Raw genomic sequence first — 16,710 nt, 5'->3', positions numbered from 1 at the left:
AGACCTGTTGTATTGTTGTCCTGTTTAAGCTGTTATCTTCTGTTGTTGTTGTTATTGTTGTTACTGTTGTATTCTATTGGACACAAACTGAGTTCAATGTATTTTCTTACATTCCATGTGAACTGCCACGAACCTTAGGGTAGGACTGTATACAAATGTAATAATATATTCAAGTTTAGGTTTTATAGGAAAGTATTTGGAGGGGGGCATGGTACAGTACTCTGCTGAAGTCCTTTCCCTCCCCAAACCATGCCCTCTCCTGTCTCCACACCTCAGGAAAACCAGTGACCATGTCTTCAAAATGTCTAGACATCTTCCATCCGTAGAGAAGGGACAAGTTTCTAGATCTAGTTTGTGCCTTTCTGTATCAGATTGGGAAGAAGTATATCAAGTCACCCTTCCTTCACGGTAGCAAAGATGATAGCTTGAGATGGTTGTAGAAGAACCAGTTGGGACCATCCGTATAACTTCATTTTGCTACACATTTCCCTCGGCGGTTAAGGATTCTTTCAAGCTGATGTTTTGTGTTTTCCCTCTTTATTGTATTTGACTGCCCTTGGGCCTCCAAAGATTAGGACCCCCCCCCCCCCCCCCAGCCAGGCTGTTTGCTGTTTCAGTTCCTTCTTGAGAAGTTTTTAGCTGTTGTCTGCTGGATTTCTGAAGGCTTACTGGGCATCTTGAGTGCTTCTGCTTTAAAGTAGTATAGCATATTTTTTCTTTAGCATAAAATAAGAATCACCTACCCCACATCTCGGATCAGGAGCTCACAGAGTAGCTTATTTTCATTTTTCTTGGGGGGGAAACAAGTAGATTTATTTTAGGTAATCAGAACTTGACGGATTCTTGGAGGAATGACTCTAGGAAGAATGTTGAGCTACTGAACATCATGGCTAAAAGGATCTTCTCTGTGCAGAGGGAATACCTAGGGTTGCCAGCTTCCAGGGGGTGGCGGGAGGTCTCCTGTGATTACAACTTATCTCTAGGCAACAGATCAGTTCATCTGGAAAAAATGGGCAATTTGGAAGGGGGACTTTGTAGCATTATACCTAATTGAAGCCTGGCTCCTCCCCAGACCCTGCCCTCTTTTGGCTGCACCCCTCAAATCTCCAGATGTTTCCCAAACTGGAGCTGGCAACCTGAAGAATATCTCTTTGGCTGCTGGGTACAAAATCCAGGGTGGGGGTGGCTATTTCCCTTCATATCTGACTTGGGAGTTTCCAAAGGCAACTGTCTAGCAGCTGTTGGGGAAGATCTTGGCTGAAGTCCTGGGGCTTCTTAAAGAGAAGAAAGATTTCTCTGTAGCATGGCCTGCGCATCATTATTGGTCTTTGCAGCATGAGCTGTAAGGGCATATTGGGTGAACTCAGGGGTATATATCTTTTATATGTGGATGTGAAGTCCAGTGCCTTCTGGATACCCAAAATATTGTGCCTGAAATAAATGTTTCTTAAAGCAGTCACCCAGTCAGACATCCACCTCACTGATTTCCGCTGAACCTGTGAAGTGCTCCTATATATATATTTTTAAAGTATCCTAGTTAAATTGGTGAAAGAGATGCTACAGTTCTGCTTGGTTATCTACTCATTTTGCCCACATGTAAACTGAAACTGCCTTGTTTTAAACAATTCTTATTCTCTTACAAATGCAACCTCTTGCCATTGGTGCATCAAATTGGGGGGAAATTGGAGAGAGCATCAGGTCTCCCTTTCTTCCCCTGCTGTTTCTGTCATATGGAGACGTTACCTCTGACCTTTTACTCTTCCTGGGGAAAACTTACAGGTCTTTGCATTCTTTTCCTCCTGGCTGCAACCCCAGGTGTGGCTTTTTCCAGTGAGAAAACAGGCACCTTAAAGCCCCTTAAAAACGGACATAATTTGTGGCAGGGTGTGAGCTTTTTGTGAGTCACAGCTCACTTTTTCAGAAACAGCTAGACTGGGAGTCCATCTGTTGCATTGGTTGGAAAGTGGAGTGCTTTCAGATGCCAAAGGACAAAAGCAGATGAAGGCAGCAGGCGGTGTGATTGGATTAGGTGTGATAATTGGCATTGATAATGAGACAGGAAACCTAGGTTTGGATTCAGACCAGGAGGATGCATTGTCTTGAGCTTCATTATCAGTTGCGATTCAACAGTTGTAAGGGAACTGCTACTTTTAGGTCAGCAGCTGAATGTCTTAGAAGGAGAAAAAAGGGTTAATGTGTCCTCTTCCTCCCTTGTAAAGCAGTCCCTGAAGCTGCATTTGCAACAGGACAGTGATTATGTTAAGCAACTTGTAGCGGAACCTTTGGGTCCTTGGCTTCAACTAGAGTGACCAGCAGGACCAGAAAGGTCTGCTGACCTTTAGTCTTTTAAGTACTTATTTTGACAGGTTGCTCTTCTTATGCTAGGATCCTGCTGCACACTTTTTGAAGGTAGTTTTATTCATCTGTTTGCCCCAATTTTAGAAGATTTGTGTTTTATACCCTGCTTTTCACTACCCAAAGCAGCTTACAATCACCTTCCCTTCCTCTCCCCACAAGACACCCTGTGTGGCTGAGAGAGCTCCAAGAGAACCTTGACAGACCCAAGGTCGCCCAGCTGGCTGCATGTGGAGGAGGGGGGCAGGGTGTTCTCTTGATTAGTGGCTGCCACTCTTAACCACTACACCTTAGGGCTCTCTTAATTTTAGTGTACTGAGACCTACTGAAGCTAAAGGGCCCAAGTCCACCCAAGCCATTAAAGGGCTGGCTTGCAAGGGAATGCTGTCTGTTCTGCATTCATATGAATTCTGCTATGTGAATGATATAGGCTGAGCCCAGTAATAAAAATGCCATGTGTGCGCCGTGTGCTTTATTCTACTGCATCCTTTTCAATATTAGTATAAGTTATGTTTTCTTTTTTGTAAACTCTATTTGTTTTATTTCTTGCTGCTTGTCTGTACGTTTGTTATGAGTTTTCAAAACAGCTTTTGGGGTTTGAACTGGGATGCTGAACTGTATAAGCATAGAATTAATAAAGGAGGTATAACCTGAAAAATAACCTGAAAAAGTAATGACTTTAGCGTAGTTGGCATAATAATGACTAATGAGATTTGTTTGTGATGCTGATTTGGTTGTTTCCCAATGAAAAGTTGAAAGCTACTTAAGGCCTGTTTTTGTTGACTTTATTTGTACCCTGGCTTTATCCCCAGTGGGTAGCTGGAACAGCTTTCATCATTCTCTTTTATCTTCACAACAACCCTGTGAGGTAGGTTAGGCTGAATGTTTGTAATTGGACACAGTTTGCTGAACATATTGGGGATTCACATTACTATGGTCTAGCCACGGTATAACATTGGTTCATGCTGTTGTGGATTGCACTAGAAGAAATCTAGCTTGGTGCCAAAAATGATGGAAGCTGCAGAAGTTTCTAGGAGTTTCAAAAGTTTCAATGACAGGAAGTATGGAACCTTAATGTCTGACAGCACCACCTTTCCCCCTGATCTCTGATATGTGGGGATTTCTGTGGCTAGCTACTCTGTAATGAGAGAATAGTACATGTTCAGAGACTATCAATTTTCAGGTATTCTGCAAATTATGCACAGGAAAACATGGTAATGCATTGCGTGTAGTTGGCTGGAATTATTGGAGACTTATTATTGCTTGGCATTTGTGTGATGCCTAGAGTGTCGTGCATACTTCGTCTTACAGTAATCCTTGCAAAATATTACAAGGCAGACCAGAATGATCCCCCTTTTTTGTAAATGGAGGTGCTAAAAGTGAAAGTTGCTCACCTGATAGCACCTAGCTGAGTTCAAAGTAGGGGTGAGAGTGAGGCATCCTGCAACGTGCTGTTTTAGCCATTTTGGCATGTTTACAAAATGGGATTTCCCAAGGTAGTGTAGGGTACTTACAGTTTGCCCTCTGTGTTCTGGTCTGTCGGGAACATTTGCTGTCACATCCCCAAACCTTGCTGCAACCTTTGGGATTGATTGAGTTTAACCAAATAATTGTAAGGCTTACCTGCATCTTTTCACCCTTGGTTTTTAGACAGAGGCTTTCCGCACCGGGATCCTTGTAGCAAATTGTTTGCTGAACGAAAAATCGCCATTTAAAATAGTGCAATTCGTCATTATGCATACCTGACTTTGTAGTGGAATCCAGTTGCGTTTCTATCGTTTCCCACAAGCTTCCGGTCTCAGCAAAAATCGCTAGAAAGGAAGCGCTATTGCCGAGCTCATCCCGCCCCTGGCCATCAAGCAGCCAATGGGCAGCCATTAGCATGCTCCCAAACAGCCAATTTCCCTTTAAGAAAGGTTTTTTTTAAAAAAAACACACCAATTGCAACAAATATGTGTTGATTCGTTGCAAGGGGGAGACCCATCAGCTGGCAGGTGTGTTTGAGCTGTCGTTTCATTGTTGCCACGCTCCCCCCAAGTGAACCCCCCCCCCTCATGGGCCCGATTTTCGGCCGAAAACAGTGTAAAAAATAAAGGGAAAATACATCAGCAAATGGGCTTCTCTGTTGTTTGTGCTTAGTGACTAAACAGCTCTGGGGAGGGACTGAAGCTGGGGAAGCCTCTAAACAGGCTTGCTGGTGGGTTGAACTTCGCTCGCTCGGAGAAAAAAAAATGGCGATCGCTTCGCCGGAAGATCAGAGGAGAGAGCCAGGGGGAGGGACTTTGTAGAAACCACAACAATGGTAACGCACAGAACTTTCCCGCTAGTGTTGCAGATTGGTTGCAGGAGTGTAGCGCTTTCCGGAGGGTGAATCCACTTTTGGGGATTTCCCTGAAAGCGCTACAAGGAAGCGCTTTTTGCGGATCGGTTTCAGGTGTGTGGCAGATTGTCAACGACGTTGTGCATAATGGCAAATCAGTAGCGTTTTCAATTGGCAACCATTGTGCGATTTTGAAGGCGTGCGAAAAGCCCCACAGTTTCGTTGTTGCTTTCAAACAGCATGTCTGTTCACAATTGCACCCCATTACATTTTCGTTGCTTTCCAATGAAGTTGTCATCCTATCGCTCTATGCATTGTTATTAATTCTTCTCGGGTCAGAGTTTACTGAGGTTTTAGTGGGTTCACTATAGGCAGTGATGAAGAGGCTATGAGTTCTAGCTGGTTGGAGCTTTTTTGGAGTTTAAAAAACAATGTAATGGGGAGAGAGTCAGGCACGCATGAAAGAACAGAAACTTCGTTTGAGGGGAAGACTTTGTTTATCCCAGTATGCATCACACATGCGCCAAAACAAGGAAATCTATCCAACAAGCCGGCTGCCTTCAGTACATACAGTACTTGCAGAGCCAGCTGACCTGAAGACAGTGGGCAGGTGCACCTGAGACGGTAAGAGACTCACCTCCCAAATAAGCATGCTGGTGGCTGATTCATTACTTGATCTCACGGCTGAGCTGCGTGGCAGCACGTACCATAAGGACTTGCCTAAAGTCACTCATGGATGGCTTACGGTTTCCTTATGTTAAAGCCAGCATCTTAAAGAAGACAACGCCTGGCCATAAATAGTTACTGCGTTCCAGACATGAGTTTCTTCTCATGATAGGGAGGTTGCGTGGGAGAAGACCCCTTTGTTGGCCAGGTTTTCTCAGGTCCCAGTCATTTCTTTTTACTGTTTTCCGGCACTGTTGAGAACTTGTAGCTTTTTGCTGCCTGCGATTGCATTAGCGAGTATTCATAGTTTTGCAGGAGGCAATGCTGAACCTGAGAGAATGCATTTTGCTTCAAGTGTTAGCAGGATTGAGATGTGAACTCCAGTCTCTTGGGCCCAAACGGACAGCATTGGAGCTAATTATGGCATTGTTAGTAAATTTGAACCTTGCGAGTCTCTGTCAAGACGGGTGCGGAAGCCGGAGCTAGCTGCACCAAGGGTGGAGGAGCTCTGCCGATGAAAGGCCCGGATCTGTCTAGTGTTATCCTGTGAGTGCTGGTGGTTTGTCAATTCCACTGGAGCTGCTTACCAAATCAGGCTGTTGTAGCAAACTAGCAAGACTTCCTCTCTGGAATTTGGGACCGAATAGCACATTTCTTGTTGGTTTTGTAAACAGCCAGGTATGTTTTGATGCAAAAACAGCTTCCCTGCTGTAAACATGATCGGCCCAAAGATAAAACCTTACCGAGGCATTTCATTCCAGCTTTTAGTGATGGTTTATGATGCTTTGTAGACAAACTCATTGTTCTCCTTCCACGCCGTGACTCCAGTAATTTACATTTCAGGAATATCTCCAATAGGCATATACTTTGCCTGTTCGAAATTAATGTTTAAGCACGCTACCTCTAGGTGTCTTCCTCCCAAGGAAAGTGTATTGACCACACGGCCTTGAATCAGAATCTGTATATTAAATGAAACTGCTCTTATGCAGTTCAGTATAATGCTGCCATATGGTATCCTTTGGTACAAAAGTCTAGTGTTCCTTGAGTATATTGTAATTTTTAATATTGTTGGAACCATTGAATGCATCTCAGCTTTTCAAAATTACCCAAGTTAAGATGCAGGGTGTTTCAAGGTCACTAGCTGCCCACTGACTTTGTTTTGCTTTATACACCAAATTATATTGCAAATACTGTTGACAGATATCAGAACTTCTCCACTGTTTGTCGAGTTGGTATTAGACCATAATACCCCTAATCTAGTTATCTGCCTGCCTTGAAACCAAATAGTAAGTTTGGGGATTTAGATCAAGGCTACCTCCCATCTTTAAAAATGTCTCATGCCAAATCTCTCGGGAATTCCATCTAGGGAATGAATGGCTTCAAACATGGATGGCTTCAGCCCCACCCGATATCCATAACCTGATAAACGCCAGTGAGAGGCCTGCAGGATTTGACTTGCCACGTAAAATATGGAAGACGGCTAATAGAATAGGCTTTGGCATATGTGCATACCTGTTTAAATGAGCAACATATCAGGTCCCGATATGTTGTGGTGCAGCCCATCAGACTATCTTCCACCTGTCACAGGTGCATGAGTGTCATGCTTTCCAGGAAGATGCATTGGAGCTCTTTGTAGGCTCCCCAGCAGTGATTGAGGGGATTGTAAATGTAGGGGGATTGCTCAATCTGGCTGCTTAACCATTGCACCTACTTGAATAGATATATTATTGTAGCTTCATTGTCTTGTTTGTGCAGCCCCACACTGGGGACTGCGCAAGCGCAGGCCAGCCATGGACATTTTTTTCTAGCTTTAGCCCCATAGGGGGGTGCTACCGTTCCGACATGCTGCGCATGTATGCGGTTTCCTGCTGGAACACACATGTGACCTTGACGGAGCACCCCCTCTTCCCTCAGTTCCTTTTTCATGGAATTATAGAATCATAGAGTTGGAAAGGGACCTCATGGGTTATCTAGTCCAACCCCCTGCACTATGCAGGACACTCGGAACCCTATTGCTCCTCTAGTGTAACCTGCCACCCCCTTTTCGCTGCTGCAAAGAACAGTCGCTTTTCTAGTAGCTCTTGTTCATTTGAGAATGGCGTCCCAAGGCTGTTTTCAAGAAGCGCTCTCACAGCGGAGTGAAGATTCCTCAGACTGATGATCATGACTTCCATCTTCGTTGCCTCGGCAAGGCGCACAATGTCGGGACGTGTAAGATCTGCCAACCCTTCACCCTAAAAGCCCGGGTCAGATTGCTCTGCCAGACTTAAGGCAGCAGTTTGGGAGAAGGCCTTCCAAGGCCCGCAATTTCCATTAACATCTGGAGGACCACAGGTTGACTACCCCTGCACTAGGTGACTTGGAGCTGGTCTCAACTCTTAGCCTACATCACAGGGTTGTTGTGCGGTTAAAATAATAGGGAGAGAATCATGCGTGTTGTTTGGAGGAAGGGCGGGGTTAAAAATGTGTGAAATAACCCGTACTGGGCAAGCCTAGAAAACAGTTCTTGGAGATACATGAAAGTCATTTGCTGCGATTACCCATAAATCTCGGGGTGCTTGCAGCCTACGGGGAGGGAAAGATCTTCAGAAATGGGCAACACCCTAGCAGCATGAGAGGGAATTCCTGTTGCGATTATTTCAGCACCTATTGTTTTGGCAGTTTTTGCTGCCTCAAGGCCACACTGGGCTGTGTGTCCTTATCAAATAGCTGGGGATTGGCTTTGTACAAATCTACGTTAAAATTTCTGGGAGCCCAAGCAGTGAAGTTCCACGTGATTCCTTTCCATGCCAGAATATGGCGTGATCAATATGGAGATTCCTTCTCTGCAGTTTGGTTTCTTTACAAAGATGTTTCTGGCTAGAGCTCAATGTTTAGATTCCATTTTCCTCCTTCCTTGGGGGATTTTCTGTTTTGGGAGAAACTGCATCAAGGATGTGCATGTCACGCTGCAACAAGCTAGTTACCGTAATGTAATTACTGTGATTAGTTTACGTGTGTGCAGATGTACTCAAAGGCATGCTAGGAGATAAGGTAGATAATAGTCTCCACCCTCTTGAAAGAAGGCGGTTGCCCAGCCCACATTCCTCCCCCCCCCACCCGCTTCCCTTAGCCAGTTTGCAGTTTGGCTGAAACAGCAAAAGTTGATGGCTCAATCTCCATACTTATAGATCTAGCTACTGTTGGGACACAGGTGTAGACACCAGGTTTTCCACCTGGATCAAGGTAAGAGAGAGGGTGGAGCTGAGCTCTGTCTCCGCCTGCCTTGCATCTAAGAAAATAGGCTCGGAGACAGATACTTTGCTGGAGGAAATAGCATTTCTGTGGCACCTTGAAGTCTAACCAACTTTGGCTTTCGCGAGCAAGAGCTTTACTCTCTCAGTTGCTGTGGAAATGGTGCTTAAGGCAGGAAGACAGAACTGTGTTTGTAACTTGCAGTGGTGGTAGGCCAGTCTTTCAGGTTACACGCCTGGTCTGCCGCAGTGCTTTGCTGCATACATGCCCAGCTTGCAGTGCCTCCTGTGTCCTTGCCCAGGACCATCTTCCTTAAGGATACACAGCCATGAATTATTTGAGGCGCATCCAGCCTCTTAAGTATTTCTGTCCTATGCCCGTCTGCATTTCCATTTCACTGGTTTTCACCATGAATGCATTAGAAAGATACAAGCTTTTGGTTCCCTTCTAGTATTTCTGGACACTTACAATGAATGTGTTCAAAACAGTGTACATCCAAAGAGTTGCCTTTTTATAACCTCATTTACATTTATTTTGAAAATCATTCCCTGTGTTCTTCAAAATTAGTGGATTTCCAACCAGGGTTCTGGGGAATCCGGGGTTACGCAGCCTTTCCCAGAGGTTTGGATGTCTCCTGGCATCACTAGACATCACTAGAGTACATTTCCCCTGTTGCTTTACCGGCCTAGCCTCTTTTTCCACAATGGAAAGGGTAAATGGTCAACTGATCGGCTGGTTCCCAAATCTTACTTCTTTGAACACTTCTCTGAAGGGGCGTGCCACCACTTCCGGGGTTCCTCCCAGCCTGAAAACTAGTGCAGGGCTTCCTCCATGGACGGAAGATTGAAAGCAGCTGGTCTACTTTGAAAATCTGGAGCCACCAAGCCACCATCTTGAAGTTACTTGAAAGAGCAGTGAACAACCCCATGAAAGGGCTAACCATGACATACATACATCACATGGATGGTGAAGCTGTTTCTGCTGGGGAGACCTTGAATTTGTATCAGAAACCACATTTGCCTGATTTCAGTCCCAGATGATACAAGTTGTGCATGTGGTATGTGACACGCTTTCACATCCAGAGATGAAGTCCAGAAGCAGCACCCACTTGCTCAGGAATTGGCCTTTAATTTCTGTTTGAAGATGAATGAGAGATGGCTAGTCCGAGAGGGGCAGTATATGAATCGACATGATATATATCATATATAAATACATTTCAACGGCTATAAAAGCACCTGGTAATTAAGCCAGAGCTTAATGTTGTAAAAGTGTTTGGGTTTCCTTGGAAGGATGCTCTATTCCTGATGCTCTTTATCTATATAGTCACTATTTTGTCTGGGGTTACCAGAGTGGGATTAGGAAATTCCTAGAGATTTGGGGGTAGGGCAGAGTGTAAAGCACATTTGTATGTATCGGGGAATACATATTATAGCATGTGTGAGCCTTGAGAAATGGACTGTACCAAAGCCTAAAAATAAGTATTTCCTTATTAAGAGAAAATGACCAATCAGCTTACTCAGAATATGCACTTCTTGGTATATGTGGTTAGACATATACGGGCAGGGGCCAGTATGAGCCCCCCTTCCTGATTTAACTTCTGAAATGGTCTACTATTTTTTGTTCTATAAATGGATACCCTGCGTTTCTGGCCTCTTAAACACCTGACACAAAAATGACATAATTAAGTTCAGAGCTAAAATACATTAAAATATTGGTTAGGAAGGAGAGATCACAGAGGGAACACCAAATAAAAGTCTTCACCTGCTGACAGAAGATGGAATCAGGAAGGTCACATTTGGGAGCTTGTGTAGATGGAAAAAGACTGGAGTGAGATGGTCCCTGTGACCCACTGCAGTCAATATCTAACTGAAACGTTCTGCACCAATGGAAGTTTCTGAACACTGTTCAAGGGCAGCCCCACAGGGGGTATGTTGCAGTAATCCAGTCTAGATGGCATCAGGGCACGCACCACCCTGGCAACCTTCCCTTGCTGATAGTCTTTCTGCTGATTTTATACAATGTCAGAATTCTTCTCCTTTCACTCCGTAATAGTTGTTTTCATTCTTTCCCTGCCAGTAATACAGGAGTATAAAGGTGGCACTTATCTGCGCTGCGTTCAGCTGACATTAAGCATCCAGAAGTCTTCTGGATCCTTTTGATGTTGAGGAGGTCCCTTTGGCTGTTCTGCTTTATTCTTCCTGCTGCCGAAGTAGGACTGACCATGACGGGAGGACTTAGAAGACTTACAGTGGGGGTGGCCAAATTGTGGCTCTCCAGCAGGGGCTCATGGTAATTGTAGTCCATGGCCATCTGGAGAGCCACAGTTCGGCCACCCCTCACATATAGCTTGTCCTCTCTCCTCGGAGCCATTGTGTCACATCATGAGCAGGAGATCGGAGAGGTTTCTTGGCTTTTCACTGCCACCAAATTATATGTCTCAACATCATTCTCAACTAACCTCTTGACCATAGAGGAGAAAGCCATATAAAATCGGTCTTAGAATTTGCCAGAAGATGCGCATGGAAACAGGCCTCTGATGACCACCCTTGTTTTTTATTTTGTTTATATTTTGATTTTTGTGCTGTTGTAGTGTAGAAAGTAAGACTAGTTTGGAAGTCAGTGCTGTGTGCATCCCTGTTTTTCTCTTTAATGTGTGTCCTGTTGCACTGCCTGCTGTTACATGTGCCACTGTCTCCCACTCATGTGCTCATGATTCCTGATATACTCCTGCTTGTAATTCAGATAAGCTTTCCCCTCTCGGGTAAGTGCAGGGAACTCACGGGCATTTTGCTATATTCCAGTTCCCTTAGTGAGGGTGGGGTTTGGTGGCGAAGATTTCCCCCAGTTCTCCTGCATCCTGGTTTTTCAGCAGAATGAGGCGCTTAAACAGTTCTCACTGGCATTCCTGGTAGCTTTGAAGTGGTATCTGTTTGTATCTGTTGATGAACAAATGTTGGGTAAAGATGGAGGCGTGCATTAATTCTTTGATGCTAATCTCGTGTGAACGGGCATCCTCCCCTCTCTCCCTCCTTATCCTACACACCCCCCCCCCTGCCACACTGGGTAGATCGAGGAAATTAATTGGCTATGGGTGAGAAGCAAGGATGCCAGCTCTGGGTGGGACCTGGTAATCTACTAGAATTACTGTTGGACTTCAGACTATAAATCGGTTTCCAAGAAAAGAGGGGGGGAAAGGCTCACCATAGAAGAAGCTGGATTTTATATCCTGCTTTTCACTACTCAAGGGAGTCTCAAAGCAGCTTATGATTGCCTTCTCTCTCTCCACAACAGACCCATTGTGACGTGGGTGAGGCTGAGTGAGCTCTGACAGAATCATAGAATCATAGAATCATAGAACCATAGAGTTGGAAGGGGCCATACAGGCCATCTAGTCCAACCCCCTGCTCAACGCAGGATCAGCCCTAAGCATCCTAAAGCATCCAAGAAAAGTGTGTATCCAACCTTTGCTTGAAGACTGCCAGTGAGGGGGAGCTCACCACCTCCTTTGGCAGCCTATTCCACTGCTGAACTACTCTGACTGTGAAACATTTTTTCCTGATATCTAGCCTATATCGTTGTACTTGAAGTTTAAACCCATTACTGTGTGTCCTCTCCTCTGCAGCCAACAGAAACAGCATCCTGCCCTCCTCCAAGTGACAACCTTTCAAATACTTAAAGAGGGCTATCATGTCCCCTCTCAACCTCCTTTTCTCCAGGCTGAACATTCCCAAGTCCCTCAACCTATCTTCATAGGGCTTGGTCCCTTGGCCCCAGAGCATCTTCGTCGCTCTCCTCTTTACCCTTTCAATTTTATCTACGTCCTTCTTGAAATGAGGCCTCCAGAACTGCACACAGTACTCCAGGTGTGGTCTGACCAGTGCCATATACAATGGGACTATGACATCTTGTGATTTTGATGTGATGCCTCTGTTGATACAGCCCAAAATGGCATTCGCCTTTTTTACCGCTGTATCACACTGCCTGCTCATGTTTAGTTTACAATCCACAAATACCCCAAGGTCTCGTTCACACACAGTGTTACCTAGAAGGCTATCCCCCATCCAGTAGGCATGCTTTTCATTTTTTTGACCCAGAACTGTGACTAGCCCAAGGTCACCTGGTTGACTGCATGTGGAGGAGTGGGGAATCAAACCCAGCTCAGAAGCAGCTGCTCTTTACTGCACCAACACTACACCAATATTCCAGTTTTGTCAAGAGGGCCAGGCTCCAACAAATCAAATAACAAATATTTTTGTGCGCACACATGTAAAATTAAAAGCATTAGGTGTCTGGAGGAGAGCTGTAATTCCGGGAGATTCCTAGGCCCCACCAGGAGGGTGAAATCCCTAGCTTAAATAACAATACAGTAGACAATAATACAGTGCAATAGATAGGGACTAGGCCTTTGACCTGGATTTAAGTTTTGTTTTGGTGTTGGATTCGATCGGATGGCCTCAGGCAAATAGCCTTCCTCGACTTCAAATTTGCTTTCTGTAGAATGGAAGATAATACATCTTATACCTTAAAAAGCATTCTGTGTGATAATATAAATTATTGCTAAATTATAGAGGTTTAGGACTGCAATGCAAACAAGCCGCTCAGTCCTAGAGGAGATCAGCCCTGCCTGCTCCTTAGAAGGCCAGATCCTGAAGGTGAAACTCAAATACTTTGGCCACCTCATGAGAAGGAAGGACTCCCTGGAGAAGAGCCTAATGCTGGGAGCGATCGAGGGCAAAAGAAGAAGGGGGCGACAGAGAATGAGGTGGCTGGATGGAGTCACTGAAGCAGTCGGTGCAAACTTAAATGGACTCCGGGGAATGGTAGGGCAGGAGTAGTCAATCTGTGGTCCTCCAGATGTTCATGGACTACAATTTCCATGAGCCCCCTGCCAGCGTTTGCTGGCAGGAGCTCATGGGAATTGCAGTCCATAAACATCTGGAGGACCACAGGTTGACTAACCCTGTGGTAGGGGATAGGAAAGCCTGGAGGATCATTGTCCATTGGGTTGTGATGGGTCGGACTCTACTTCACAACTAACAAAACAAGTGGTTTAGGAAAAGGCCACTTTTTGTAGTTCTTTCTTTCTTTGGTCAGAAAAGAGTCTAGGGAATTAAAAAAAATAACAAACCCTCATTGTCCTAGTCTTGGTCCTCAACCTTCCTAATGCCGCAACCCTTTAATACAGTTCCTTATGTTGTGGTGACCCCAACCATAAAATTATGCAAGTGTTCTTTCACAGAAATTAAACTGAAACTGACCAATGGTGTGAAGATCCATTGTTCATGATTGTATATAAATTGTTTTTTTCCAGGGTTTCTCAGTTCAGTTGTGCTTCTTGTCCCACTGAGCTGTGCCGCCACCTGGAGCGCCTGGCGGGAGACTGTGCTATGCTGGAGGCACTGCTGGAGCGGCTGGCGGCTGAGCACAGGTGCCTGCCAGAGGAGCAGCAGCAGTGGCAGCGCCCCCCTCCTCGGCCATGCTGCTCGCTTTGCCATGACCTCTGTGAAAGGGTCATACGACCCCCAAAGGGGTCCCGACCTCCAAGTTGAGAACCACTGATCTAAAGTAACACTGGCCATCCTTTGCTCCCAGGCTTCTTCCAGTTATTTGCAGGATTCCTCAACATGGTACCCATGAGTACTTCCTTTGAGAGCCAGCTTGGTATAGCCATAAAAGAGCAGCGGCCTTTAATATGGAGAACCAGGTTTGATTCCTCACTCCTTTCCCACATGCAGCCAATTGGGTGACCTTACGCCATTCAGAGCTGGTGTCTGTTGTAGGGAAAGGAAGTGTAGGTGATTGTCATCTGCTTTGAGCCATGTGAGACCTGCTGGGTGGCCTTGGGCTAGTCACAGTTCTCTCAGAGCTCTCCTAGCCTTGCCTACCTCACAGGGTGTTTGTTCTGGGGAGAGGAAGGGCAGGTGATTGTAAGCCACTCTGAGAGTCCTTTGGGTAGTAAATGCAGGGTGCAAAAGCACAGCTCTTTTGTACCCACTGAGCTTTCTAGAAAATGAGTGAGGCCATTGTAAGGTAGGACTAGGTACTGGCTGATGTTATTCAAATGAAATGGTTTTCCATGGGTGCAATAATGGCTACAGCCACTGGAGGATCAGAAGGAATCGTAAGCACTTCTGCTTTTCTTAGTCCTTGTTTGGTCCATTCAATTGTCAGGTTTTCCTCTGGTTTCTTTTTAATCTCCAGTCTTTCTTTCCCTCCCCTCTCACACTTTCTTTGCTTTCTTTTCATCCCCCCTCTGCAGGTCTTCTGCCAAGCAAGGGGGAGAGATACCTAGGATATTTCTGCACCTGTTAAATGTAGTGAAATGCTTACCTTAGTCGTTATATTCCGGCCCTTCTGGTATGACGTCTCCAACATCCAGTGTCTGGGCAGTAATCAGCTGGCTGCACCATCCATTTTAAAGTGCTAGTTGGGGAATTGCATAAAGTGGATTCACCAACCTATTTGGTGCTAGCTACTGGAGAGCAACCAGCAGAGGGAAGGTATGGAGGCTCAAACGCACTAAAGGCACCTGCCTCCCTCTCCCTTGTTCCTGGCGTTCAAAAAGCACTATGCACCTATGATTTTATGCATAGGCATTTCAATGGAGAAGCATGCATAAAAAAATTGCAGGCATTGGGGGACCTTTAAAATATGGAGAAAGGGGATTGGTTGCCTGTATTGATTGACAGGTGGAAGTGCAATCTATATAAGGCGCATTGCTCTCTTCCGCCATTTCCATCAGCAGTTGTGGAGGGTGAGACAACAGACAAAGGCACAGAAAAGCTGAGGAAGGACTTGGAAGGGCGAAAAAAAAAATCATTTTGCCATTCAGCTGGTGTAACGCTATTTTAACTGATGGGCGGAAATTCCCCTACTTTTGGCTCCACCTTCTGTGATAACTGCTTTCCGGTTGACCCCCTCTCTGGTGGTGGCCATTTCAGGATGGAGCTTACCGCTCCTTGTCAAAATTCCAGAGGTGCTGTCCTGCTCGAAATTAATCAGTTACATAGGAAACCAGTCACGTTCCTAGTTAGTAGGGAATTGGCTAGAATTTGTCATCAACCAGTCGTTACATCAAATCGAGAAATACTGCTCATTGGGGGTTTTAGCCCCATCTAATCGTGGATAGGATTTCTTAGGTGTTCAGTACTGGTGTTTTCTTCCACGTTACTGAGGGGTCTCATTTGTCTTTAAGGGATGCAAAATTTTGTCAAGAATACAGGTACTAACTAACATAAAGCATTTGTGGGGGGGGGGGAATGTGGTCTTCATACAAGAGGATGTTTTGGTATATTGGCACGTACAGTACAACCAAATTCACGAGCCAGGGTAACTTGTTCAGATGTCACCTATGCTATGACCTTGTCTTGGGAAACAATATTGGCCTGCATCCCCTCTCTGCAGGACTGTGCAAACTAGGGATGCCAGTCCTCCGGTGGAACTTGGGGATCCCCTGGCACTATAGCTCAACTCCAGACAAAAGAGATTAGTTCCCCTGCAGAAAATGGCTGCTTAGGAGGGCAGACTCCACAGCATTATATTCCACTGAGGTCCCTCCCCACCCTAGCCTGCCTCGTATATCGGCCGAGGCAGATATTTGCATCATGCATGTAAAGCATTCTGCTCACAGCGAGCTTAAAAAGCCGTGGCACAGAGTGGCCACCTTTAACCATGTAGGAGTTTGAACTGCAGTGCATGCTTCCCTTTTCGGTCATGTGCTGTTACTATCATACTGCAGTCAGCTGCTTATGTTGGAAAAGACTGTGCCTTTTAAGCACATTTGGCTGGAAGTGAACTTTGCAAAAGTTATTGGGCATTGTTTTTACAATGATGTAGTTGGGGTGGACGGGAAGGAGACCCGGAGCCCTGGACAACGGTGGCTTTTGACTTCTTTTTGAACTTGCCACCTGACCGGGGAAAGAAGGGGTCTGGCCTGTTACTGCCCCAGCAGCAGGTTGCAGAAAATTCTTCAGGTGAAGCTGTCCCAGCAAGGAGTTCAGTACTGTTGTTGTTACAGGAACGGCTGTAGGAGCCAAAGGAAAAACTGGCCAGCCTCCCAAGCTGTGATGGTAACTCAGAAGTGTAATTCAAGAGCACTGTCCCAATGGCTTTCCCCTCTTGTTTTTGGTATTTCA

At 45.4% G+C, this 16,710-nt stretch overlaps 1 protein-coding gene and 1 long non-coding RNA gene across 10 annotated transcripts in view; one reads left to right on the top strand and one right to left on the bottom strand.

The window, feature by feature from the left end:
• The window catches only part of RREB1 (ras responsive element binding protein 1), a 161,799-nt gene that overhangs the window by 12,938 nt on the left and 132,151 nt on the right, over window positions 1–16,710 (top strand). The gene's annotated exons all lie outside the window — the stretch shown is intronic.
• LOC143845093 (uncharacterized) lies at window positions 8,536–11,865 on the bottom strand. Its single transcript, XR_013234280.1, has 3 exons — window positions 11,777–11,865; window positions 10,337–11,511; window positions 8,536–9,708 (listed from the first exon to the last, which is right to left on the bottom strand). It is a non-coding gene; the product is annotated as an uncharacterized LOC143845093 (long non-coding RNA).

This window comes from Paroedura picta, chromosome 9 (genome assembly GCF_049243985.1).
Source record: "Paroedura picta isolate Pp20150507F chromosome 9, Ppicta_v3.0, whole genome shotgun sequence".
Taxonomy (NCBI): Eukaryota; Metazoa; Chordata; class Lepidosauria; order Squamata; family Gekkonidae; genus Paroedura; species Paroedura picta.
The sequence above is the reverse complement of the archived record's forward strand: the minus strand, read 5'-3'. Positions and strand labels throughout refer to the sequence as shown.